Here is a 27,518-nt window from a genome sequence, read left to right as displayed (position 1 = left end):
CTCTCCAGCACCCCTGTGCGCTGCCCTGCGCTCCTCTCCAGCACCCCTGTGCGCTGCCCTGCGCTCCTCCTCAGCACCCAGGTGCGCTGACCTGCGCTCCTTCCCAGCACCCCCGTGCACTGCGCTACTCCGCAGCACCTCCGTAGACAGCCCTCTGTTGATCGGTACCATCCAATGCAGCGCTATGCTCTCTTAGAGTTTCTTATAATGTTCCCAGTTTAATCAGTCTGTTTGGATATAGTATTCTGAAGAACTAAAACTTTAGCGGGACCGTCCAGTGAGTGGTGTCACAGTGCATCTCTAACCCCAAGTAGACCTCACCAACGCTACGTTTAGTAAGGGATGACTAGGTAAAGAGATGTTTTTCCTTTACACTGGATGACCCCTTTAAGAGATAGCCGTCGGTTGATGGTAGATCTTTCAATGTAACCGTAAGATAGGCGTATATTTATGTATTGTATATATAGAACCCTGCTTATGTCGACTCACCTGAATTCATGTAGCAAATACGAATATTTTGACCCTTTTACTCGATCAGTACCGGAATATTTTCCGTGAATGTATGCCGGCGTTATTTTGAAGCTGGCCTAATGCAATCACCACTGGAAACATAAATGACTGAGTCGGCCCTACAGGGTTTAGAACACGGAGTACTGACTTTTCATTTTAGGAAAGACCTTGTGCTACAAGTAGTTGTCCATTTCGTGCTTGGATCTTTCATTTTGTGTTTGTAACCGTCGTGTATTAAATTATTAATTGATAGTGTGTATCTGTCAAGTGGCCTTATAACTTTCATATTGGAATATTTTAGTGTCCACAATGCAAAACCTTTTTAAGAGATCGTAGTTTTATTATTCGAAGTTCTCTTCATAAACCTCAGGTTAGATCACATGTTTAATTTGTACTTTCGTTAAAGGACAATCCATCTCAAAACATGTGCTGGTATTTGCCGTTCCTGTTAAACCTAGGTTCAAAGTCATACTTTCCAGTGCCTAATTATGGATGACAATGTTTAAAATAATGGTTTGTGCCAAAATGTTTCTAAATAATATTGTTTCCAATGTGAAACAAGTTTTGGCAAAGCCAATGGGTCTCGCCTTTGTGACCTATTGGCTCTACCAATGGTTGTTATCCACGCTGTACAGCATCTGTGATGATCTGCAGCATGGCTAAAGTAACGCAAGAGGGAGGGAGGGAGTGGGGAGAAGCAGTTGAGCTACAGAGACCAAAACGAAGTACAGCAGGAGAGACTTACACTAGGGGAGACTGCTCGAAACCACATTCACTGTAACGGAGTGCTTCATACAAAAGAAACAAGCTTTGGCAAAGCCCGTAGGTCTCGCCTGTGGACGAGCTATTAACTCTGCCAGTCAGATAGAAGTGACCATTGGGAAGTAGCCAAAAAAAAAAATGTGTACTTCAGTCACAGCGGCAGAAAGGCCCTAATCCACATGAAGGAATCTGTTCTTGGTTTTTGCTCCAGTAAAATAAGAGGAAGTGAAACCGGCTCGCTGCCCAATTAGAAGGCAGCAATTGAGTGACAATGAAGCCCACAAATGGTAAGCAATGTACAGGCTCCAAGCCCCTTGAAGAACACAATCTCTCTAAAGTGGGAGTGCCTGCATTAACGCAGGAGACCTAAAATATAGTGCTTTGAAAAAGCAGTGATGTCAGCCAATCAGAGATTAACACGCTGTGACAACAGTAAGATGCAGGTATATGAGTGACTAGGAAAACAAACCAATAGTAGAAAATGGGCAGATTCCAAGCCCGTGTATGATCATGGTAAGCTACAGTATGCCTTTCAACAGACAGCACATGCACTGTCTAGTAGCCTGACCTACAAATTCCAAATCTGAGCCTGCCGGAAGTCAACATTTATGAACACCAAGGAATATAGAGCTTTGTTCAATATTAGTCGAAAACGAGTGCCCTAACTGGTGCATCACAATTCCCTCCCTCATAATTATGTTTAAAAACGGGTAATGCATTAGGGTCCTCCTTCTAATCTTGGCTTTGTATGTCAAACTGGACTAGAAATATCATAAAACAATTCTGTTTGAATTGCAATTGTAATGCAAATTTGTTAAACAATATGATGTTCGTCTCCATTGGAGCAGACAGCCCGAGTTACACCGCTGTGCTTTGTGTAATGTACAAAGCAACAGACCTTTCATACTCCCTGGTGTTGAAAGTGTTTAGTCGCACATGTGGAAACCAAGTTGAGTGACCCGGACATGGGACACCGCAATAACTACTTTAAGGTCTGCTGTATGGAAGGGTGTAGTTATTTATTTGTATGCAGGTTTCTGGGACAGTCTTCTGCATTCTTTCAAGCAGGCCATCTTTTAGTTGTTTCTCATGTAGGTTTTGCATTGATCCCCGAGTCTTCATTACTTCCTGTGTTTTATGTTATTTGTTCTCGATTTGCGAGTGGTCAATGGGCCCTCACAGTGTCCTTTTTTATGGTCTAGCTCATGGGTACTCACAAACGTTCTCGGGGGACAAATTTACAGTGTGGTTTGTGTCTGAGGGCCGCACCGGTGGGGGCAGGGTAAGTGGGAGAGGGGGCGGGGCTAGAGAAAAAAAAACCTGTGAGGTTGAACACAGGTTCCTGCAGCGGATGCCTTCTTCCACTGAGCCACCAGACCTGGCATACACACATCTCTCTCTCTCTCTCCCTCTCTCCCCCCCTCTGTCTCACTCAGACTGTCTCACTCCCTCTCACTCCCTCTTTCTCCCGCCCTCTCCCACCCTGACTCCCTCTGTCTCACTCACTTTGACGGTCTCACTCCTCACTCTGTCGCCCTCCTCACTCTGTCGCCCTCCTCACTCTGTCGCCCTCCTCACTCTGTCGCCCTCCTCACTCTGTCGCCCTCCTCACTCTGTCGCCCTCCTCACTCTGTCGCCCTCCTCACTCTGTCGCCCTCTGTCTGCCTCCCTTTCCCTCCCTCCTTTCCTTCCCTCTCTCGCTCTCCCTCTGTCTGCCTCACTTTCCCTCCCTCCTTTCCTTCCCTCTCTCGCTCTCCCTCTGTCTGCCTCACTTTCCCTCCCTCCTTTCCTTCCCTCTCGCTCTCCCTCTGTCTGCCTCACTTTCCCTCCCTCCTTTCCTTCCCTCTCTCGCTCTCCCTCTGTCTGCCTCCCTTTCCCTCCCTCCTTTCCTTCCCTCCCTCGCTCTCCCTCTGTCTGCCTCCCTTTCTCTCCCTCCCTCGTTCTCCCTGCCTCCCTCCCTCTGTCTGCCTCCCTCTCCCTCCCTCGCTCTCCCTCTGTCTGCCTCCCTTTCCCTCCCTCCCTCTCCCTCTCCCTCCCTCTCCCTCCCTCTACCTCCCTCTCCCTCTGTCTGCCTCCCTTTCCCTCCCTCCCTCGCCCTCTCCCTCCCTCTACCTCACTCTCCCTCTGTCTGCCTCCCTCTCCCTCCCTCCCTCGCCCTCTCCCTCCCTCTACCTCACTCTCCCTCTGTCTGCCTCCCTCTCCCTCCCTCCCTCGCCCTCCCTCAACCTCACCCTCTTCATCGCACCCTGCCTGTGTGTGCCCGGGCTAAGACAGCTTCTGGGCACACACAAACACACACAGCCGCACCCGAGCACTTCACAGGTCTTTAAAAGACCATTTGTATGTTAATGAGGCTTCTGTATTTCACCTATTAGCGCCCCTGCAGCTGCACTCTGACTATCACTGGAATGCCCGGGCCCCCACAGAGCAGCAGAGTCTCAGTCGCGGCGCGCAGGTCACTTTTAAATATATATTTTTATTTAAAACATGGGTAAATTGTCTGCAAGGTCCGCGGGCTGTCAGGGAAGGTTTGCCTGGCCGCTGTAGGCCCGCGGGCCGTACTATGAGTACCCGTGGTCTAGCTTGATAGCGCAGCTGTCACCAGGCAATTATTTGAGCATCACTGGAGAGGGACTTGCCCTCCACTCACCCGTCCCCCACATGTTGGGAATCTGGAGTACATGTTTTGATTGGACATACGTTGTGCACATCCACACAAAAAAGTACTTGCCTTCAACACAGCTCTGATCACTTAGTTTATTTATCCAACCCCCAGAAGCTGAACTCTCTGGAGTATGCATATGACATTCTAATGCTATTAAAGACCAGATAATTTATGGTGTTTTTCTCTGGCAGCAGCACAGATGGGAGGAGGGCATTCATTAACCTACGTAGATTTCTAGGTGTAGAATGCACGTGCATTGATAAGCTAGACCTATTGGTATTGCCAATGCTTGTCTTATAGTCTCTAAAGGCTGCTTCACAGACTTTTAAAATAAAGTGTTTTGACTTTACAGCTATTATTGCAATGTGATGCTGTTCGTAATAAACACATTAATCTATGCCACAACATTTCTAGTAAAAGATTTCTTATGCTTTCTGTACCGCGGTACAATTGTAATATGCTTATTTCTGCTTGATAAATTTGAAGTTGAATGTCCGAGCCACACCGCAGAAATCTAAAGCTAAATATACAGTAGGGTGTAGTTAAAACCTCAGAGTGTATTCTACATGAATCAAAACTTTAAATAAAATGTGACTAAGGTATTTGTATGGGGCTGTATATCTCAGTTAAATTTCGGGGTGTACGATTTGAGGACTGTACACCAATTGGCAGAGGAGAAGAGAGGCAGTAGAAGATATATAGCATTAAACGTTTACACAAATTAAGAAAATTTGGAATGCGCTTTCTTACCGTAGAAAGTAACGGAATCCCGTATCTGTACAAATAATAGGACTCGGTCCTCTTGACTTGGCTATGATGTTGTCTTGAATCAGAAGTGAGGTGTTCAGCCAACTCTGGATTTTTCGTTCCTATGACTTTGCCTACACGTACCACTGCCCCTATCGCCTGAAAGATAAAGCTAGTGGTACCAGAAAAAAATTGTAGCTGAAAATAGGGACCTTGCCAAACATATCGCATTAATTTGGGGCGACTGTAGCTATGCACTTGGGCCGTTTAAACATTTATACCCAAAGTGTTGCACTACTGGTATTGAGCATTCCCACCAACATGTGCATTAGGCAGCACCCATACCACAAGTAAGCTAGCTGAGTACTTCCCTCAGCTTCATCTTTTCTGCTAGATAGTGATTTATAGGTGTATGTTCAAACAAGTTTGGGCAGAGTGTACTTATTCTTTTTTTCAGTCTTCTCTTATGTTATTTTAACATTTAGTTGGATTATGCTACAGCTGCCAGGTTCAGGGCAATTACTTGGTTTGCCCTAAGTTGGCAGGGTATGCCCAGACGTGGGTCCCTTGCTCACTTTGCCACTGGATTCAAGCTAGCCTGGCTAATGAGCGGTGTTACCCCCAAATCGGTCCCAGGATGCTTGTTTCCGGTCCAGGGCAGACCTCACTTGGCAGTTCGGTCTGGACTGCTCCCATGAGGCACAGGGTCAAGACTGATTTGCATACGGCTGGGTCTGAACTGGGGTGGTGAAGTGACCTAAAGAACGATTATGGATTCAACCCAAATCTATGACTGGGGGTGAGTCTCTGAAAGGTTTCAGCGCTCCATCCAGCATTTCCTTGTGTTTGCTAAGGGCATTTATTGTCTTTGGTAGAACATGTGCTGTAGCTCACCTGTTTAAGATCGTCATGCGTCTAGTTAACTGTCCTCGTATGCATGTCCCTATTTGTGCTGAGATTTCCGGGGAACTCTGAGTTCAGTATCGCATGAGATAATTTAAAGAAATTGGACTAATTATTGGGATATGCGACTACCTACCTTAAGGAATAATCTCAACCCTTATCAGAATGAACCCTCAAAGTTACTAAATAAACCCCCTGGCAGCTATGGCACAGAGCAGACAGGCTTAACTTAGTACAGTAAATATCCAAAACTGCATTAGAAAAATGGATTACACGTTCATCAACAGAATGACACAAAAATAACAAATCTAATAAGGGGAACCAGAGCTATGATTTTTATATATATATACACATGTGTATATATATATATGTATGTATGTGTATGTATGTATATATATTTATGTATATATGAATATATATATGTATGTGTATATATATGTATATATGTATGTGTATGAAGTCAAATATTTCTTAGTAGTCCCTCGAAGAAAACACACAAACTCTTCAATCTCCCAAAAGCCTTTTAATAAGCAAGTATATATGTATATTGTTGGACCCGGCCTCGTGGCGTGGTCCCACTCCTCCGGCATGGCGGGCCCTGGACAGCATCGACCACTGTCCCCCGGCCTAAAGATCGACCCCAATCCCGGGCCACCATTTCAGGCCCCGACTCCATCTCGGACCCTCCACGTCCGGACCACGTGACCGCGGCCCGACTTCGGCCACAGCCCCCGCGAAGCCCCGACATTGAGGCACCAAGATCCAACCAGGTGGTAAAGCGGCCACTTGACGGATCAAGGAGGGGGGGGGGGTTTCGCTGGGCCCCCAGCCGTCCCCGGACGCCTGGTTTCGATCGCCCTCCGGCCTCCCTGGGCGCTGTCTCCACCCCCCTGCTGGGTGTCTGGGCGCTCTCATCCCGGCCCCTCTGACCCCCAGGCGCGAGGGTCCGGACATCAAAGGACTCCAGACCTATATCTGGGGCAGCTCTGGAATGGGTCGGCAGTTGTATCCTGGAGTCGAGAGCCCTGCTGACGCTGTCGCGGCTGACCCTGAGAAGAACTCGCTACTTTGAACCCTGAACCTCTGGAGCCTGCTGGCGCTGCCGCGGCCCAACCTCGCTGAAACCATCTTTGGAGTCCTGCTGGTGCTGCCGCGGCCCAACCTCGCTGAAACCATCTTTGGAGCCTGCTGGCGCTGCCGCGGCCCGACCTCGCGGAACCCCCTAGCTCGAAGATTGAGAGCTGAGCGTAGGGTATCCCTATGCCAGACTGGTACCAAGACTGTCCCGCTACCCTTTTTCCCCAGTTAGCGAGACTCTAAGGATCCCTCGATCCGTTTGTACATATTGCCGAAAGAACCAGTCGTTATAGCTGATAAAGATTCTAGGAAGTTACCCTCTTGTGTGGTGCCCCTTTGTAGTGGGGTGATTGCTCTGCTGTGACAATTCTAGGAGAGGACCCCCATCCAGGAGGCCTCTCGACGGCGCTCGGCCAATTCCAAGGAGAGGGGGGTCTCGGGGTGGTCAGTCAGACATCTTCTGCCTCCCCAGGGACCGCCTTTCTAACATATATGTATATATATGTATATATACATATGTATATATGTATATGTTGAGGTAGGAATAGTGCCAAAAAGTGCAAAGTAGAGTGAAACATGAGCGCAATTTTAGGCTGGCCTCGATGAAGCACGGGTCCGATACACTAACCAGATTTGTCCCGTTCAAAGATTTTACCATCTGACTTAGACATTTTAGTCCCACTCCACCACTGGAGTACCCTTCTAAAGCCCCCAATGAATTCAGGGGAGGCACTTAGAGACTCACATGGTATTAGGCAGAGGCCTACAGCAGGATCCAGTCCAGGTCCATTTGACACTGGTCAGCTGGGTACTTTGAGGAAAAGTCCTCTTGCAGCTTCTAGTCCCCCTGTAGTCACACAGGAGGCCAGCCAACTGATCCTTGAAATCTACTTTTGTCCTGGGTACAGGAATGAGCAAGGCCAGCTCCTCTCAGATCACAGATAGCGTGTCTGGTTCCCTTCTGACCATCTGCAAGCCCGGAAAGTGTTCTGATGTAGATGCCTGGAGGTGCCACATTTATGCCTTGCAGTAACTAGTGGGTGGGAATGATTCCTGGGGCACATACTAACTAATGCGGCAAAAGTTCCCATTGGTAACCTTTCCTGCATTTTCAGCAGTCCGGTTTTCCATACTACAAACCAGCCTAGAACGCTGACTGGGGATATTTTCAAGATGCTGCCGCAACTGAATTGTGGTACTCCTATAGTCCTCCCACAACTAATACTAAAATCCAGTTTAGAGCAGATATTGTACCCACAATAAAACCAGAGACCGATGTCTGTTAGGACAAAAGCAGGGTCCTTTAGCAGCCATATAGTGGGAACGCAAGAATTGTCTAAGCATCCAGTTCTCTACCATCCAAGCTGGCGCCAAGTGTAATATGTGAACCCAGTAGACCAGTCGTGTAGGGTTTGACACTGTAGAATCAAAAAGGATGATCACATCCACCACCATGCATATTCTGTAAAGTTCAAAGGGGTCTTCTCTGCTCATTCAGGTCTGCCTATTGTTTGCTCCAGGGAGGCATTTCACACCATGTTTGCACCTATTGAAGGCTAATCACTGGCTGGGAGAAGCTGGAGAGCCAATACAAATTATCTACCAGGAACATTAAGCCAGGAAAAGGGAACTTTCCACAAGAGAATTTTCCTTAATATTTATTAAAAATGAAGTTCACCATTGAATTAAAAAAATTATTATAATTTTGTTTGAATTATTTTTCTAGCTAGTCCCATTTCCAAGATACAGTATTAGTATTTTAATACGTACTATGATTTTCTACACATGACAAATGGACCTGCCACTATGAAAATAGCTTCTTCGGTCTTGTCACTGTAAGTACATGGTAAAACACATTCTATATGTTTCCCTTTTTAAGTACGATGCTCCCTACCTTGTGTTCCACAAGGATTACATGGAGGTGGCACACTAATATTTAAAAGGGAGGTTTTAGCCTATGAAAAGGGTTTATATCGATAGTTTTCAGTGCAGTGTTACGGTTGCTCCCTTGTGGATTGTTTTCTTTCCGCCATCGGGTTTGTACATTTGTGCCTCTTCTCTGTGTTCATTTACATTCGGTGCGAGTCTTCAGCCCTCTCCTGTCATCAACACTATGGTGAATCACTAGCGCACTTTTCCAAACCGCTGTCGCTTGATAATCTTTGTCTTGTCGGACATCTATCGATCGCTCTTAGGATAGCTATATGTCTCTGGTCTACCTTTCCGTGTACACCATCTGTACGGAACATTTGCTCCTGATAGAACTAACACCTTTTCGATTCTGCCCGCACTGTCATGCCAAATATCCACACACCGACCTACACTGGGTGTGTAACCTCTGTCTGTAGCCAGACCACTGCTAAGCTGACTGCGAGGCCTGCAAATCTTTCCGAGGTAAAAAGACACTTTGAGATCGACGGGTGCGTCAACTGGAAATGTCTCACTGCAGCGAGGATGATGCATCTTCGGTGAGGAGCGCACCCAGGAAAATCATATAAGTGAGGAGGAGGATGCAGCGTTCTCTGTCCAGGAGATCTCCGGCTCCAATGTGAAGGAAAAGCTTGAATAGACCCTGCCTTTCGGGCAGTGCATGAGTACTGCTGTCCCAAACCCTGCTCCACTGAAAAAGACTTCAAAATACTCGCCACTTCCACTCCTAGATGTCGCCAGACCGCCACAGCCTTCAAACCATGGTCAAATCCAAAAAGAGACTTCAGACGCCCCACCTTCGGGTCCAGCTCCAAAAACTGCTGTTAAACTTAAGCCTTCTGCTTTGGCACTGACCTTATCGGATAGAGCATTCTGCTGTCTCCGACCAGCCTTCGGAACAGACATGAAAACCAACTCCATCTTCTTTGGTGCCAAAAAAGAAACCATCTAAAGCCTCGATTCTGAGATCGACCAAACTCAAAGACTTTTTTTTTTTTTTTGGAAGAGTTTTATATAGCGCGAACTAGACCCGAACCGAATCAGGTATCAGAGCGCTTTACATAGCACCAGTTAAGTTACATGAGGACGGACACACCTTCATTTTAGGCACGGGGAGATTAAGTGATTTGCCCAGAATCACAGGAGGTTTTTTGGTTGTGTTTACAGCTCCAAGACTACCGACCCAGGTTCTGTTGTAAGGTCACTGGCCACCCTTCATGTAAATCGGGGACAGGCCAGATCTCACCACCATACACAAGTCCAGCCTGGGTTATTGCAGGTGATTTTACTGTGCACCAAATAGGGCAGGACATTTAATGAGCAAAACCTATCTAAAAAGATCCAGTTAATGCCAAAATGTTTTTCAGAGCGTCTTTTAATGGGATTCATGAAGCCAAATAAAACGGGATACAAGTTTCTGTAACCATTTCAAATACAACAATTCAATATGCATTTCTTCCAGTAAAAAAAGCAATACGTGTTTTAAAAGATACACGAGCAGTTGTCTTCAGTTCGACAATGAATACCAAGAGACTTCGCTTTATTATGTACAATAACCCAAACCGCTCCTCGCTATATTAAAGGAATGTTATAAAACGTGAACTTTTGATGTCTATTTCTTGCAATAAACATCACCCTGGCTACATCTGTGATGGGCACAAGTCCAAAAAAGGCAAACTAAACTTGATATCGTATCTGACAGGCTTGAACACTAGAAATATTGCAGGTGCATTATACGAGAACGAATCAGCGAGGCTCCAAAAATCTTTATAAATACAGCCATTGGAAGGATGATGTCGAGTCAGGAAGATGTTTTACTTGCGAGCTTAGGACAAGAAGCAGGCACAAAGTTGTAAAAGCTCCAGCAGAACATTCAGCATGTAACAATAACCATCCTCCCTCTAAGCAGATATGGGAAACTACACCCCCCCCCCCCATCTAAAGGAACAGTCAATTTAACAGACTAATGTTCAGTCCACGCAATCAGAAGCATTTAAGAGGAGACCTACCACCCACTGCTTTGGAGAAAACCCTCCCAGCCAGTATGCATTAAAGGTACCATGGGGTTTAGGTGTAGCAGAAGCTCAAAACGGCCACTTACCGTTAGTTATCGTGGTAGGATCCGCTGGAACGCCCGTATCCTCCACGTCCTCCACTCCTGCCGCCACCGCTGCCACCTCCACCATAGTACACCACTCTTTAAATTCTTTGTGTTCGGTCGAGCCAATTCTTGAAAAGATGGACATTAAACAGAGGAAGATCCATATTCAAGGAGGCACGGGGAGAATCATAGCCTCATTTCCTCATAAAAAGGCAGTTAACATTTGAGGAGGACTTGAACATTCTTGTCCCTTCCATAAAGAAGACCAAAGGCAAGGCTACAGGCCCTGCACATCATCATCCTCCACCACCACCTCCTCCACATTCACCACCATCATCTCCTCCTTCTCCACATGAGGACCCTCTAGACCATACACCGACAGGTTCACCTATAGGGGGTTTAGGTCAATCCTTAGGGGAACCAGATTATTGGGATGTTTGATAGAGACCCCATAATTCCCAATGGCCCAGATGCTTACCCAGCTCGCCCTTCACCACCAGAAGATGCCCGTGTTTACCAACAAGTAATTGCTACGGCAGCGACCTATCATGGAGTACAACTTAATAGGGAATCTCTAGAACAGGACTTCCTATTTGACACGTCATCCACCCATAATGACACCCAGTTCTGCCCATGCTTTTAGACCTATTACGGCACACGGATGGCCTAGTTAAAGAACCTGTACGTGCCAGAGTTATAACCCAATGAGTTGATAAAAGTATATAGCGGCTCACTCAGACATACTTTTTATACATAGCTAGGTCTCGTCAGACTCCATCGTGGTTACTATAGCTCGTAAACAAGCAAATTGCCAGGCAGTTGGAGATACCCCCGCCTCCTGAGAAAGAGAGCAAACACATTGATGCTGCTGGGAAACGGGTTGCAGCTCGAGCAGCCAATCATTGGCTTATTGCAAACTCACACGCCCTATTTGAACGTCATGATAGGGCCCACTGGGATGAAATGGAAGAATTGCAGCAGCATCTTCCAGAAGAAAACAGAAAAAGGGGGCAACAAGTAGTTTGCGAAGGTCAAGCCATCACAAATAATTTGATCCGATGTGCCTGTAATATATTACTCGGAAGGCATACCTTGATCAGGTGCTCCGGTCTTAAACCGGAGGTTTAACAGGCAGTTTTGAACATTCCTTTTGAGAAGGAGCATTTATTTGGCACTCAAGTGGACTCCACTTTAGGAAGAATGAAAAAAGACACTGACCCCGCAAAAGCAATTGGAGTACTTCAAACGTATACATCTCGTGGTTCCTTTCGCCGCTCAGGCTACCAGGGTGGATACAAATCCTTTGCCTCAAATGCCTCCACATCACAGCAAAAGCCGGGGCAATTCACTTGCACTAAAAAGATTTTTACAAAGGCTCATTCAGAGGCAATAATAGAGGAAGAGGTAGGGCTAGAGGTGCTCCAACACGTAGGTCAGCCTTCATCCCTAAACAGTAAATGTGTTCTTTTGGACTAATCCAAAATTCTTACCAAAGGTAGTTTCTCAATTTCATCTCACTTAATCCATTGACCTACCTGTTTTTTTTCCTCCTAACCCTATATCTGTAGCAGAAAGAGTTTTTCACAGCTTAGATGTAAAAAAAGGGTACTCATGTTCTATATACATAGAACTGAAACTTTCAGGAAAACAAAACAACTGTTTGTAGCTTTTCCCCCACCACATAAATGTAACTGTATATCCAAATCCAGCATAGCCAGATGGATAGTAGAATGCATTCAGTTGTGCTACATTAAAGCTAAAATACCTTTACCTCTAACTCACAGAGCACACTACTCATAAAAAGGGAGCAACAATGGCATTTTTGGGAAATATCCCCATAGCTGAAATGTGTAAAGCAGTAACATGGTCTACACCACATACTAAACACTACTGTGTTGATGTGTTAGCACACCAACAAGCTAATGTAGATTAGTAGTGCTATGTATACTTTTTCAAACTAGTGTAACTCCCACATGCTAGCCACTTAGGAGTAACTGCTTTCCAGTCTACGCAGAGCATGTGTATCCACAGCCACACATGCCATCAAACGAATTGTTACTTACCCTGTAAGCATCTGTTTGTGGCATGTAGTTCTGTAGATTCACATGCACTCTCCCCGAACCCTTGTGGCGGTCTGTGCCCGTGTGCAGAATGACTGAGATAAGTCACTCTACCTTGTGGTTCGAAAGACTTCTTCGAAGAAAAACAATTTCACAACTCTGAGCCCTACACTAGATGGCAGGAGTATGCAGAGCATGTGCATCTACAGCACTACGTGGCTATGAACAGATGCTTACAGGGTGGCCTAATCCTTCTATATAGGCTATCTGGTTTTAGGTTTAAACCTAAAGCAACTGAAAAAACCCCACCCCAAACGAAAATAGCAATCACCGGTGTAAACTCATAAACACTGACAAAACACCTTTGCAACCACAAACTAAGTGCCATTCAAAGAAAGGAAAGGATGAGTGAAAGAATCATTTAAATGTGTTTATGAAGGTGCCAATACATTGTAGTTTTGTTATACAAGGCAGCAGCAAGAAAGACTGGGCTAACCTTATTTTTCTTGAGTTTTTTTGTTTAGGGACGTCACTAAAAGTGTCTCTTCTTCCTTCTGCTTTTTTCGATTTTGTGGACTTTGGTCTAAAGATGCAGTGTTTAGAAGCATGTTTTAGGTCTTATTTAGTTATTTTATAAACTGTAGAGAATCAGGAAATATCAATCATATTTGATATTTTGGCTACATTTAAATTCACTGATGGGAAAGATTCTTATGAAACTAGTCATTTTACCTAATATGTACCATCACATTTACCTACAGAGAATGGGGGAAATACTTTGATACATCAGCCCCTTTTCTAGCAAGTCAGTATTGATTGTAGGTGGATTACCAAACACCCCAGGCTTTAAACATTGAATGCAAGGTGCAGTGGCAGGTATATGTGAAAAGAATTTTGTCACCAAGATAGTGGTGAAAATATGACACCAGACGTTGCTAAACATGGATCGCAGTGCCACTTGGAATGCTGCTGAAAAAAGGTTCTACCAAGTTCAATAAAGATTGCAGAGATATTGTTTGTATTTGCTGTAATTCAGCTACGTATATGAAAAAGTTGTGATGACTTGTCAAAATCGATAACTGAGCTGAAGTGCTTCCCTGTAAGAGATCCTTGTCACTTGCTAGATATGCTGAAAGCATCTTTACAATTTTCAGAGTTAATGAAGAATGCGAATTACTTTGTAGTCTTTTCTGGTGCACTGTTGTGTTATGCCCGGGGACTAAAATGCAAATATTTCTCATTTTATGCTTTGTGTGACATCAAAGAAAAGAGCACTGCAACATGTTCCATGTTCGAATTCTTGCCACTTGCTAAGCAAAGAAATGTTGAGGAGCAATTCAGGAAATTTTATTTTACAGTCTGTGGGAAATTGCTTGCAATCATGCATAGAAATGTCCCATCACGAATCATGGCATTTAAAGTTAATGAAGGCTCACTGAGTTACTCTGCACAAGTTCCCTTCGGAATTTTCTCCAGAACGTGAAAAGTACGGCTTCATTTTTGACCGCTTCAATAACTGAGGGCATATGTGCCCAATTCAATGCATATTTCGCAGAAAATGCCCTAGAGAATCACAATCTTCAGGTGAGCCGGTATTGGCATGCAAAGCTATGTCAGTGGCCAGAGTTAGCAAATTGTGTACTGGCTGTTTTGGTGTTGCCCATCTCAAGTGTCAATGTTGAGAGGGCCTTTTCACAGATAAACGTTTATTTAGGCAGGAAATGGAGAGCTTGCATGACCTAAGACTCACTAAAGAAATATTGTATGGTGTACTACAAGAAGTGTGTTTTGTAAAATGTATCTGGACCTCATTTACCCTTTTCAAACGCTATCAATACACATGCGCTATCATTGCAGAAACTAAGCAATAATTAAAAGCAAAGCATTCCATAAACACCGGAAAAACACTGTTTGTTGTTTTTAATGGCTCGTAAATTTGTAGCCACTGATAACCTCTGTTTTTTTAAGGTATTGAGAAAACTCCACCAGAATTTGCCAAAAATAGAAACTGAAAACCGGAAAGCCTAAATATACATTATGAACCTTGTTTTACTCTAGCTGCAAAAGTCAAAAAAGAGAAATCCCCCCAGAACAAAGTTTAACACCAAAACAGTAACTCGCATCAAGTCCATTCAATCACCAGAACAAGACATTAACACCCTCAATAGGGCAAGTGTAACAGTTTAGAAATATTTATTTTCATTAAAACATGAAAGTTCATTTTAATTCATCATTACATCATCATATCCTATGATTATACAGAAGATACAAACTATGATCAAATGTTTAAAAAAACAATCAAAGGTTAAAAAACAGTTCCAAATTAAATGCACATATTATAAGCTGGGGAAAACAACATGCAAGAAAAATATTTTCTTGTCAATAGAGGAGGCAAAGACATTAGATCCAGATCATTCGTTCTCCTTGAAATAATAATTCTAGATACTTGATTTGTTCGAATAACAAATGTCTCCACAATCTACAGTCTGCCTTCTTAATCTTGCGTTGATGCGTTTCAGTGGTTGTAATTGATTAAAAACCACCATCCTCAGGACAAGAATTAGCTCCTCCCATAAACAATATTTTCAATCTATATCAGACAATAAAAGGACCAATAAAAACAAACAGTTAGCAATTAAGGCATATCAATCTCATTGTACACAGTTATACAACTTTCCATAATTAAAATGTCTCAATCAGAACAGTACACAAGACAGTTAACCCATCATCAGTATCTACCCCATACAGAGGGTGAATAAAATCAATAACAGTGTTTATATCCTGGTAATTCATGCAACCTCTCATTCATACCTCCACATAACCATTCAACACTACATCTGTACCTGTATCCGAGATGCTGTGCAACGTCAGATAGGATGCAGGTAGGGAAGCTTGCAAAAGTATTATCCGGGGACGAATGTCTCTCCCTGGAGCCGTGCTTAAAAACTGGCTGGTAAGTCTATAACCAGCATTTACAATGCAACGGTTTCGCCTTTGGAAAAGTTAGAGCTATTGGCATTGTAAATTACAAAATTTGTATTTATGTGTTGGTTTTGAAAACAGATAAATAAATGGCATTGTCATTTACATTGCCAATAGCTTAATCTCTCGCAAATGTGAGACCTATTGTACCCTACGGACGCGCTCAGAAGACAGCAATTACTACCACACACACACACACACACACACACACACACACACACACACACACACACCCAGAGCCACACACACACCCAGAGCCACACACACACACCCAGAGCCACACACACACACCCAGAGCCACACACACACACACACAGCCACACACACACACCCAGAGACACACACACACACACACACACACACACCCAGAGCCACACACACACACACACCCAGAGCCACACACACACACCCAGAGACACACACACACCCAGAGCCACACACACACACACCCAGAGACACACACACACACACACACACACACCCAGAGCCACACACACCCAGAGCCACACACACCCAAAGCCCCACACACACACACACCCACACACCCAGAGCCACACACACACCCAGAGCCACACACCCAGGGCCACGCACACACACACACAGAGCCACACACACACCCAGAGCCACACACACACCCAGAGCCACACACACACCCAGAGCCACACACACACACCCAGAGCCACACACACACACACACCCAGAGACACACACACACACACACACCCACAGCCAGAGCCACACACACACACACCCAGAGCCACACACACATACACACCCAGAGCCACACACCCAGAGCCACACACACACACCCAGAGCCACACACACACACACCCCCAGAGCCACACACACACACACACACACACACACACACACACACCCAGAGCCACACACACACACACCCAGAGCCACACACACAGAGCCACACACACCCAGAGCCACACACACACACATCCAGAGCCACACACACACACACCCAGAGCCACACACACACACACCCAGAGCCACACACACCCAGAGCCACACACACCCAGAGCCACACCCACCCACCCAGAGCCACACCCACCCACCCAGAGCCACACCCACCCACCCAGAGCCACACCCACCCACCCAGAGCCACACCCACCCACCCAGAGCCACACCCACCCACCCAGAGCCACACACACCCACCCAGAGCCACACACACCCACCCAGAGCCACACACACCCACCCAGAGCCACACACACCCACCCAGAGCCACACACACCCACCCAGAGCCACACACACCCACCCAGAGCCACACACACCCACCCAGAGCCACACACACCCACCCAGAGCCACACACACCCACCCAGAGCCACACACACCCACCCAGAGCCACACACACACACACCCAGAGCCACACACACACACACCCAGAGCCACACACACTCAGGAGAGCAAGCACAGCGAGGGGGCAGGGAAGCAAGCAAAGCGAGGGGGGGCAGGGAAGCAAGCAAAGCGAGGGGGGGCAGGGAAGCAAGCACAGCGAGGGGGGGCAGGGAAGCAAACACAGCGAGGGGGCAGGGAAGCAAGCACAGCCAAGGGGCAGGGAAGCAAGCACCGCCAGATGGCAGGGGAGCAAGCACAGCCAGGGGAAGGGGAACCAGGGGGCGGGGGAGCAAGCACATCCAGGGGGCAGGGAAGCAAGCACGGGCAGGGAAGCAAGCACAGCCAGGGGGCAGGGAAGCAAGCACAGCCAGGGGGCAGAGAAGCAAGCACAGCCAGGGGGCAGGGAATCCAGCACAGCCAGGGGGCAGGGAAGCAAGCGCAGCCATGTTTCCAGTGCTTGGCTATTCTGAACAAACCATTGGTATCCGGCCTGCCACTCAAACAAAAACAACTCCCAGAATACCTTAAATAGCTAAATGAAACCTCAGAAGTAGAAACATTATTACACTCATTCCTATGAAGCTCTTCACCCACTCTCCACTAATCTGTTTGAATCCTCAATCATGAGTCAGTGCGAAGAGTCAACAAACAAAGAACAAGTTACTAGAATACATATACTAGATGTAGAATTAAGGATGACCACCCTGAGTCAATGCAGAGTCAGAGAAAAAAAAGTCCTTGGAATAGATGCTACATGCACCAGATGCAGAATAACGAAGGCCAGCGCTAATAGTTAATTTAGTCACAAGGGAGACATAGCAGACACTGGCAGGTCTAGTTCACTGGCAAGAACGTGCCCAGACATTAATGCAACACAGCATATGGAGTGTGGCGATCTGTCCCTAGATCGAGCCAGAACAAAGATGGCGGCTACTGCTCATGCGCAATGCAGCTGCAATAGAACCACTCCACGGCCCGACCAAACCATTAGAGGGGAACATTCTGCGCCATGCAACTATGGAAAGCGCCTTTAAAGCATATGAACATAACTGTAAAACTTGATGACTCAACTAGCTCAGTGTGTACTGTAAAATTAAGACATGTACATTGAAAAACAGTTGAGAAGTCTTGTCCAGGCACGCAACGTGCCACCCACAACGCAGCTTATCACCGATTAAATATTTCCATTTGAGAGCTTTAAATCCAAAGGCTGGCACGAGGATCGTCCTATGGGGCTATACAATAAAACGAAGAGGTAGCAAATCTGTAGTTTGGTCTCCTTTCATTACCCTCAACATACCCTTTCTTCATGTCTACCTCCAGGAGCCTGCCATAGCCACCGAAGAAGCGCTGGATGTCCTTCTCCCGAACCTGGTAGCTTAATCTGCCAATGTAGACGCGTGGCATCCTGGATTCAAGAAAAGATTCGAGCTCTATGTATAACCTAGTAGGTTCAGGCAGCTCGTCAGCTTCCAAACCTCCGCAGCCTGTAAGAAGACGACACAATAGCCTTGCAGCGTGTTTTACTGCAATGTCTGACGTCACACCTAGACGGAGGGAACGTATCATGCAGTGAGCCCTAACTAGAGACGTGGAAATAGGACGGTCTTCGTGTAAAAGGCCGCGTACCCATTTCAATCTACATAATAAATATGTACTGTGTTGTGTTCGTTTCCACGTAGCTAGTCGCTGAACCCAAAATGTATTAAAGCATCCAAAAGATGATATAGGGCACCAGCGGTATCTTAGTTTTTCCGAAAAATATTTTGTATTGTCTTCAGAGGTACTGCGCCTCACTCCCCTCCTCTTCGGCTAATTATTTCTTTTACGGATCTCTCCACAGCCTCATTAAAAAACCGTCAGGGGGGGTTGCGGGGCTGCGTGGGAGAGCGGACACGTCCATCCCGGCACAGACACGTAAGGAATGACAAAAACATGACTTGCCCAAAAAAAAACGCCAACCGCCGCAATGACGTTGTTAAAGGGGCGGGATGAGTAAAAATCGCCGGAACGCCCACGAATATGCTCGAGCAATGACTGACAGATCTCTCTTCCAATGGCTAGCCTCCATTTATGGAGCTAGCCAATAGAAGAGAGAGGCGGGACAAAGCCCCGTACTGTCTAACATAAGATTTCGCCTGTGCGAACACTGCTGGGCAGTGGACGCCAGGCGAAACCTAAAAAAGGAGACCCTTGTTATACGATGGCCTGATGTATAATAAGCCTGAATCAAAAAATGCGGGCTCTAAAAATAGAAAAAAACACAATGTTTACCTGCCAACCATGTCATGAAATTCTCTGGGACAGGATAATTGGAGTATGTATATCTCGCTGCAATTAATTTGAAAAAGATTTTACATTTAGTGGTTTAACAACTTTTAAAATTCGGAACTAAACTTCTCATATAGGCAGTGACATGGTATTTACCTTGAATTCATTAGAGCACAAAGCTTCTAGGGTAAATATTCCTCAATCATAATGTTGAAAACTCGTTTCTTTAATAGGCAGTTTCTTTAATTGTTGGGAAGACTGGTAGGAAATATCCATATTAGTGAATACATCCATGGATGTCCTCACACATAGTGCAGATAAATATGTTTGGTTCAACTTAACCCTCAGTGTGCCCTAATTCTACCTAAGGGCAACTCAAACAAAGGGTAACCTCTTTATTGTTATCCCTCTTTAATGTCTAGGGAACACTACCTCCTAACCTTAGTAAAACTCCTCTATAGGAATCTGTCAACATAGCGTCTGTTCTACGAAGACCGGAGGCTCACACATATCCTCTGCCTTGGATAGCTATCCCCGAATCCTGAAAACTCTCTATTAGATATTGCCTAAACCCAGGATCCCATAACTGCTTATACATCCTCAGCTGAAGCGGCAGTCACGGAAACGCCTGCCGCGCTAAGACGATAGAGACCATTTGTATGCAGGCGGGCGAGGACACACGGAACTGTGCCGCTCCTTACCTCAAATAAGAGCTCCTTACCTCAAATAAGAGCCTCGCGTCGGGTAACAGCTTCGTGGTAGAAAGATTCAGTGCCTCACGGAGACCTCCATTCTTATATCTTCCAAATCCCTGAATGATTGGTGTGATGCAATACAGCTGGGCTATCTAGCATAAAGGTTCCAGGATTGCTACTCACATGGCGGCCATCTTAACCTGCCTAACCGTAGCAAGGAACCTTGCCGTAAGATATTACATGAAATAACTAAATTGACCCATTCGAAAATTATCTAAACATAATTCGGTATTTCGAGACTCTGCTGATACCCTCTTCTGGGTCCAGGGCAATATATCCGATGTTAATATGAGCCCACAGAATTCAGTCATATTTGAGCTGAACTCATCTAAGGACATCCATATACTTTCTGGACGCATGATGGCAAATGCCTCACGCGCAACTTGCTTAAAGCCTCTTGTTCCATCCAGGCAGCCATCTTAGCCTGCCTAGGGGATGACAAGATTGGAGAGACAATGAACAGTGCAACAGACATAGCATTGTTATCTTATAGATAAGCAGGCCAATATTCCTTAACAGTAAACAGGCCTGACATTGCCAAACCGTTCAACATTTGATATGTCACCTAATCAGACGCTCCCATTCCTCTTTAGAATTTAGGCCATTTCGAACTGTTGAAGCGTGAAATATACCATTGTTCTCTTGATTTACGTTTATGTTCCATATTGACTCCACTGCTCCTATCCAGATTTTCTCCAATATAAACCATATATTACTCTAGATGCACCCAACGATTCTACTTGTCCATTGAAATCCCTTCTTCCTAACTAATGGTGAATACGGCTCCCTTTGCAAGCTGTCAGCTGAATTGCCAGTGTGAACATAGAGTAAAAAATTGATCTAGCCATCGTGGTGACAGATCCTTTCAGGGTTCCTGGTAGCTGATGACGTGTGAGTTTGATTACTGGTATTATGTATGTAGGTATTTTTTTTATTTATTTGGTTACTTGACTTTCATTTGCTCCTCTATAATGCGTCTGTTCACTGATTAGGACCAATGGGGCAGAAGAAAGACAAAGGCGATAGCCAAACAAAGTAGAATTAAGAGTGACTACGTCATTCACAGAAGGTCCCTTTTCTTACTTCACAACAGCATGCTTAGGTCTCCTTCTGTGTTGCCACTATCCAGATGTCTGCTGAATAGCTGTTCCCTTATATTTGTGTTTCAAATGGTGAACGTGGCAGTTGTATATATTTTTCTATTACGTCGAAGAAGACCTGAATTGGGCAGATGCTGTACCAGTGGCCTCAGCCTCCTAAACGCTGTTACTATCACAATTCCTAAAAGATCACTTTATGGCCGATTCACCGTGTGCATTTTTCAAAGATGGTGTCGACCTTAGTATCTGAATAAAAGATGCATCCTCCTTTATGTTGCAAGGGAGTTATTTGCACTGCCCCTGGGGGGATGGTATTTCCGTGTCTGCCCTTCTGAGACACAAAGGACTTAAACAGGTCATGGTGCGTGAGCCTGCTCGGGGGGATTTGAAATGCAAAGCACACTTCATCACGCCTTTCAGAGGCTTTCTCTTGGGCACATATTTACAACCTGTAACAGCGTGAGCTGGATGCGTTTTACGCTTTTTCTGTTGCTAAAGGAAATGTAAATGTAAATGTAAAAAAAGGTAACTTCACACAATGCAGGATACAAAGAAAACAGCAACCATGCGTGCTCTGTAATATAAGTCGGAATCTCTACGACGTTTAGAAGTTTACCTCTCTTAAATTTAGGGGAGGAGCAACCAGCTTTACAAGTAGCGGCGGAGAGGGCAACCTTTTAGGCCCCGGGGGAAGTGTTAGGATGAATGGGTGGCAGAAAGTGAGAGTGAATTATGGTCCAATAAAGGTAGTGGGGCTATGGTACCACAGTTGTATTTGCCCACAGCTTCTTTACGACATGCCTTGTCCCTCAGTGCCCGAGTGGTTGGTTGTTCCTAACGGGCATTCATTTAAACAGCACTTAAAGTAGCGCAAGCGAGCATGTGCATCTAGATCTAGTCCAGAACAGAATGGCTGACTATCCACTGTGCGGTATAGCCTCGCTAATAGCCTCGTGTTGAAGCTGGGGGAAAGAGAGCGATTGTGAAAGGAACCCTTCCCCATACATCCCGCACGTCTGCAGCTTCAAACTCGGTAAGTATGAATTAATACATTTTCTTCTAAAGCCTCTAGGCGCCCACTATTTCGGTACAAAAGTAAGTGATGTACGGAGACAAACTGTTTTACACAGGATCTCACAGGGTTTGAAACTTGTCTCCTGCATAATTTTACTGGCATTCTGTATGTCCTTCTAGGTAACCCTACTCCACTAAATCACCCAAAGAGTCACTAAAGCTATCTCAGTCCATAACCTTTAACATCAAATGAACCATAAACCCTTTTGGAACTTTACAGCCTGACAATTAAAAAGAGCAATCTGATATTTTTCTTTTGTTATCACTCTTTAAATAACTAACCTCTTAAAGCAAATCGCTAATCCAGATTTGCCAAATTTCAGTCCTTAAATTTTTTTTAATTTTTTTTGTGTGCCTGGTTTTATATTGTTTGTTTTTCATGAAACATATTAGCTGAAACAAAGGCATATATTAAGAACCAACACTTTATTTATGTTCACTTCTTTGCCGGATTCTCCAGCCCCAATTGGTTTTTACCAGGATTCTCATCTGCTTTTTAGGTCTCAACTATTCTATCCCGCAGGAATAGATAGGCGAGTATATAGTAGGCAGTTCAAAATCTCTACCAAACTGCGGAACGCGTACAGTTCATGTGGACACAATCACGCGCATTGTCAACAGGTGCCACAACCATGCGCATTATTTTAAGAGCTCCCATTTGCTCCCAGACACTTCGTGCTCGCGCGCCTCGTTCTTCATTTGTTGCCACACGCATTAAACTCACAAGGTAGCACACCCCCTCCCTCTCCATATGGTCGCTCGAGTTCACGTCCGAGTGCTTTCCCCGACAGGCTGTGCCCCACTGCCCCATTTGTCTGTGCCTCGCATCAGACTTCAAGGGCTGCCGCTCCTCCGCCCCCCGCATCAGACTTCAGACTTCAGACTTCAAAGACTTCAAGCTGTGGCCGTAATCAGGCTCATCTGCTTGCCGTAACCCCTCCTTTTTCACCCTCCCTCCTGGTCAGCCTCGCTCTCCCAAGCGCCTCGCTCAAGCACATACATACACCACTCGCGTGCCCCCCTGTGATCACTTTCGCTTTCACGTCCGCCGTAACCCCTCCCTTTTCCCCCTGCCTCCTGGTCAGCCTTGCTCTCCCATGCTCCTCATTTTTTATTTTTTTTTGCGGAATCCCATGTTATTATGTGTGCAGCATTGGCTTCCCGGTTGTTTGTCACTGCATCTTCTCAGCTGACGTGGGCACCACTTTTATACCAGATTATAGAATGGGTTCAGCATGCTCAGCCCTCTCTCTTTGTTGGTGACTCTATGCTTCTCATCGGAACTGCGACGTTGATACTTATTTTAAGAAGTGCTAAGGGAGCGTTAGATCCGATTATTAGATGGCCTTTCCATATAGTGGTATCTTTTTACTTAAATGCTCATAAGAGTTTTGTGCACGCCGATTAAAGTCACTGTCTCACAAAGCGCCCCTGCTGTAGGTACTAATGCTTAGTGTACTTCATCCCTCAATTTCTTTTCTTTGTTCTCTTTTATTGTTACCATCTGTTTCTGCAGCATGATTAACTCTTATTGTAGTTCAAGTTAAGTGTTGTTTGTAATACTTCAAATGAGGCAATTACAACCCCATCACTGCTATTATTGAGTTTGTGTCCAGGCGACCTTGCTGTAACCCTGCAGCTTGACAGGTAGTATGATTTTTCCTCAGCTGCTGGTTCGTGTGAAGATCAAGCGCTTCAGGTTTTACCAAAGTTACAGTAAATTGCTATTTATATAGAATAATAACATTTCTTAAGAATATATCTTCACAGGCGTGGGAAGAACATCCTTTTAGGAACAACCTTTTAAGTGCCAGAATGGTCCTGAAAACGTTTGCCCAGCACCTATCCAGCATCGCTAAGTGGTGACATTAGCACCCTGACTCGGTCACTCGCACATGAAGAAAAAGTTTTTCCCATCAAGACAATAAAGTACCCAGAATTCTTCTTCATCGAGAAAACTGTCCTGGGAGAGTTTCAGTGTCGGACCGTTTAATGGAAAAAACCCTGGCATTTTAAAGGTGATCCTAGAGTTTCAGCGTCCATCGGCTAAACCTGTGCAGTTTGATGACTTCAGCTGGGGATGCTGAATCTATTCAGAATGTCTTCTGTACCCTCTGGGCCACTCCCCAGGCTCTGACCCCCTCCCCAGGCTCTGACCCCCAAAACCGCTCCTGCACTTGCTCCAGCACACAAGTAAGACATAGCCAAAGCCTACCTTAGTGCCTAAAGATGGCAGCCATGTGCTTGCAATAAAAATTTTTTTTTAAAAATAAATTAGCCATTGTATACAATTTAAATAGACTAGTACGTGTGATAATTAGCTGAGAGGTATACCTAGAGGAGGATTAGAAACCCTTTTTAGTTCTTAATGCACTTCATAGGAACATATTCTGCTTATTGCTATAAAGAAAGGGTACTATTGGCTTTGAATGACTGCATCCTGAAGACAGTTTCATCACAAGGATGACAAAAAAAATCAAAGTTTACAAAAAAGAAGCATAAAGAATGGAAAGAAAAAAATATTGGTGATCTATAAACCCCCCCAACCCTGTTACTGAAGTGCACTTTGATTGAGGCAGATGTGCACTTAAATTTGTAAGTCCTGTACCATTAATTTAGATTCCATAATTTTGGATTAGCACAGTTTTGCCTAATATGCACCTGTACCAATATTTCAGATTAAAAAATGTTTTAATAAATATTCTTCAGCGTTTTTTTTACAATTATCATTTAATTTTTTAACGTTTGAAGTTAGTTTTTCCATTGTCTCACCAATAATATCATTGCAACTCCCTGTTCTCTTCTCCTGTGCTAATCGCCTGCTCTCTTCCACCCCACCTCCTTCTCTAACTCCCTGTTCTCTTCTCCCGTGCTGATCTGCTGCTCTCTTCCACTCTGCCTCCTTCTCTAACTCCCTGTTCTCTTCTCTTTTGCTGTGCTGATCTGCTGTTCTCTTCCACCTGCCTCTTTATCTAACTCCCTGGTCTATTCTCCTGTGCCGATCTGCTGTTCTCTTCCACCCGCCTCCTTTTTAACTCCCTGTTATCTTCTCCTGTGCCGATCTGCTGCTCTTTTCCACCCGCCTCCATCCTTAACTTCATTTTCTCTTCTGCTGTGCTGTTATACTGCTCTCTTCCACCCACCTCCTTCTCCAACTCCCTGTTCTCTTCTCTTCCCCCGAGCTGATCTGCTGCTCTTTCACCCGCCTTCTTCACTAGCTCCCTGTTCTCTTCTCTTCTCCTGTGCTGATCTGCTGCTCTCTTCTACACCACCTCCTTCTTTAACTCCCTGTTCTATTCTCTTCTCTTGCGCTGATCTGCTGCTCTCATCAACCCCACCTCCTTCTTTAACTCCCTGTTCTCTTCTCTTCTCCTGTGCGGATCTGCTGCTCTCTTCCACCCGCCTCCTTCTTTAACCACCCGCCTCCTTTTTTAACTCCCTGTTATCTTCTCCTTTGCTGATCTGCTGCTCTCGTCCACCCCACCTCCTTCTTTAACTCCCTGTTCTCTTCTCTTCTGTGCGGATCTGCTCCTCTCTTCCACCCACCTCCTTCTTTAACCACCCGCCTCCTTTTTTAACTCCCTGTTCTCTTCTCCTGTGCTAATATGTTGTTCTCTTTCACCCGCCTCCTTCTCTAACTCCTTGTTCTCTTCTCCTGTGCTAATATGTTGTTCTCTTTCACCTGCCTCCTTCATTAACTCTGTTCTCTTCTCCCATGCTGATCTGCTGCTCTCTTCCACCCCACCTCCTTCTTTAGCTCCATGTTCTCTTCACCTGTGCTGATCTACTGCTCTCTTCCACCCTGCCTCCTTCTCTAACTTCCTGTTCTCGTCTCCCATGCTGATCTGCTGTTCTCTTCCTCCCACCTCATTCTCTAACTCCCTGTTCTCTTCTCCTGTGATGATCTGCTGTTCTCTTCCTCCCGCCTCATTCTCTAACTCCCTGTTCTCGTCTCCTGTGATGATCTTTCTGCTAGCTTCCATCCGCCTCCTTCTCTAACTCCCTGTTCTCTTCGCCTGTGCTGATCTGCTGTTCTCTTGCACCCCGCCTTTCTCTAACTCCCTTTTCTCCTCTCCTGTGCTGATCTGCTGTTCTCTTCCACCTACTTCCTTACTTAACTCCCTGTTCTCTTCTGTTGTGCTGATCTGCTGCTCTCTTCCACCCCACCTCCTTCTTTAACTCCATGTTCTCTTCACCTGTGCTGATCTGCTGCTCTCTTCCACCTCGCCTCCTTCTTTAACTCTGTTCTTTTCTCATGTGCTGATCTGCTGCTCTCTTCCACCCGCCTCATTCTCTAACTCCTTGTTGCCTTCTCCTGTGATGATCTTTTTGCTCTCTTTCATCCGCCTCCTTCTCTAACTCCCTGTTCTCTTCTCCTGTACTGATCTGCTGTTCTTTTCCACCGCCTCCTTCTGTAACTCCTGGTTTTCTTCTCCTGTGCCCATCTACTGTTCTTCCACCCGCCTCCTTCTTTAACTCCCTGTTCTCTTCTCCTGTGCTGATCTGCTGCTCTCTTCCACACGCCTCTTTCTTTAACTCCCTGTTGACGTCTGCTGATCTGCTGCTCTCTTCCACCCGCCTCCTTCTTTAACTCCCTGTTCTCTTCTCCTGTGCTGATCTGCTGCTCTCTTCCACCCGCGGCCTCCTTTAACTCCCTGTTCTCTTCTCCTGTGCTGATCTGCTGCTCTCTTCCTCCGCCTCCTTCTTTAACTTCCTGTTCTCTTCTGTTGTGCTGATCTGCTACTCTCTTCCACTACATCCTTCTCTAACTGCACACACACATACATATAACCACGCGCACACACACACATACAACCACGCGCACACACACGAACACACAACCACACGAACACACAACCACACGAACACACAGCCACACAACCACACGAACACACGAACACACAACCACATCACCACACAACCACATCACCACACAACCACATCACCACACAACCACATCACCACACACACACATCACCACACACACACATCACCACACACACACATCACCACACACACACACACATCACCACACACACACACATCACCACACACACACACATCACCACACACACACATCACCACACACACACATCACCACACACACACATCACCACACACACACATCACCACACACACACATCACCACACACACACACATCACCACACACACACACATCACCACACACACACATCACCACACACACACACACACATCACCACACACACACACAC

At 45.6% G+C, this 27,518-nt stretch overlaps 1 protein-coding gene and 1 long non-coding RNA gene across 6 annotated transcripts in view; one reads left to right on the top strand and one right to left on the bottom strand.

Moving 5' to 3' along the window:
- The window catches only part of CUEDC1 (CUE domain containing 1), a 1,101,926-nt gene that overhangs the window by 467,072 nt on the left and 607,336 nt on the right, over window positions 1-27,518 (top strand). The gene's annotated exons all lie outside the window — the stretch shown is intronic.
- On the bottom strand, window positions 9,951-10,777 carry LOC144824499 (uncharacterized). Its single transcript, XR_013608985.1, has 2 exons — window positions 10,695-10,777; window positions 9,951-10,418 (listed from the first exon to the last, which is right to left on the bottom strand). It is a non-coding gene; the product is annotated as an uncharacterized LOC144824499 (long non-coding RNA).

Source organism: Lissotriton helveticus, chromosome 3_1 (genome assembly GCF_964261635.1).
Source record: "Lissotriton helveticus chromosome 3_1, aLisHel1.1, whole genome shotgun sequence".
Lineage (NCBI taxonomy): Eukaryota > Metazoa > Chordata > Amphibia > Caudata > Salamandridae > Lissotriton > Lissotriton helveticus.
This window is presented reverse-complemented; position numbering and strand designations above follow the sequence as displayed.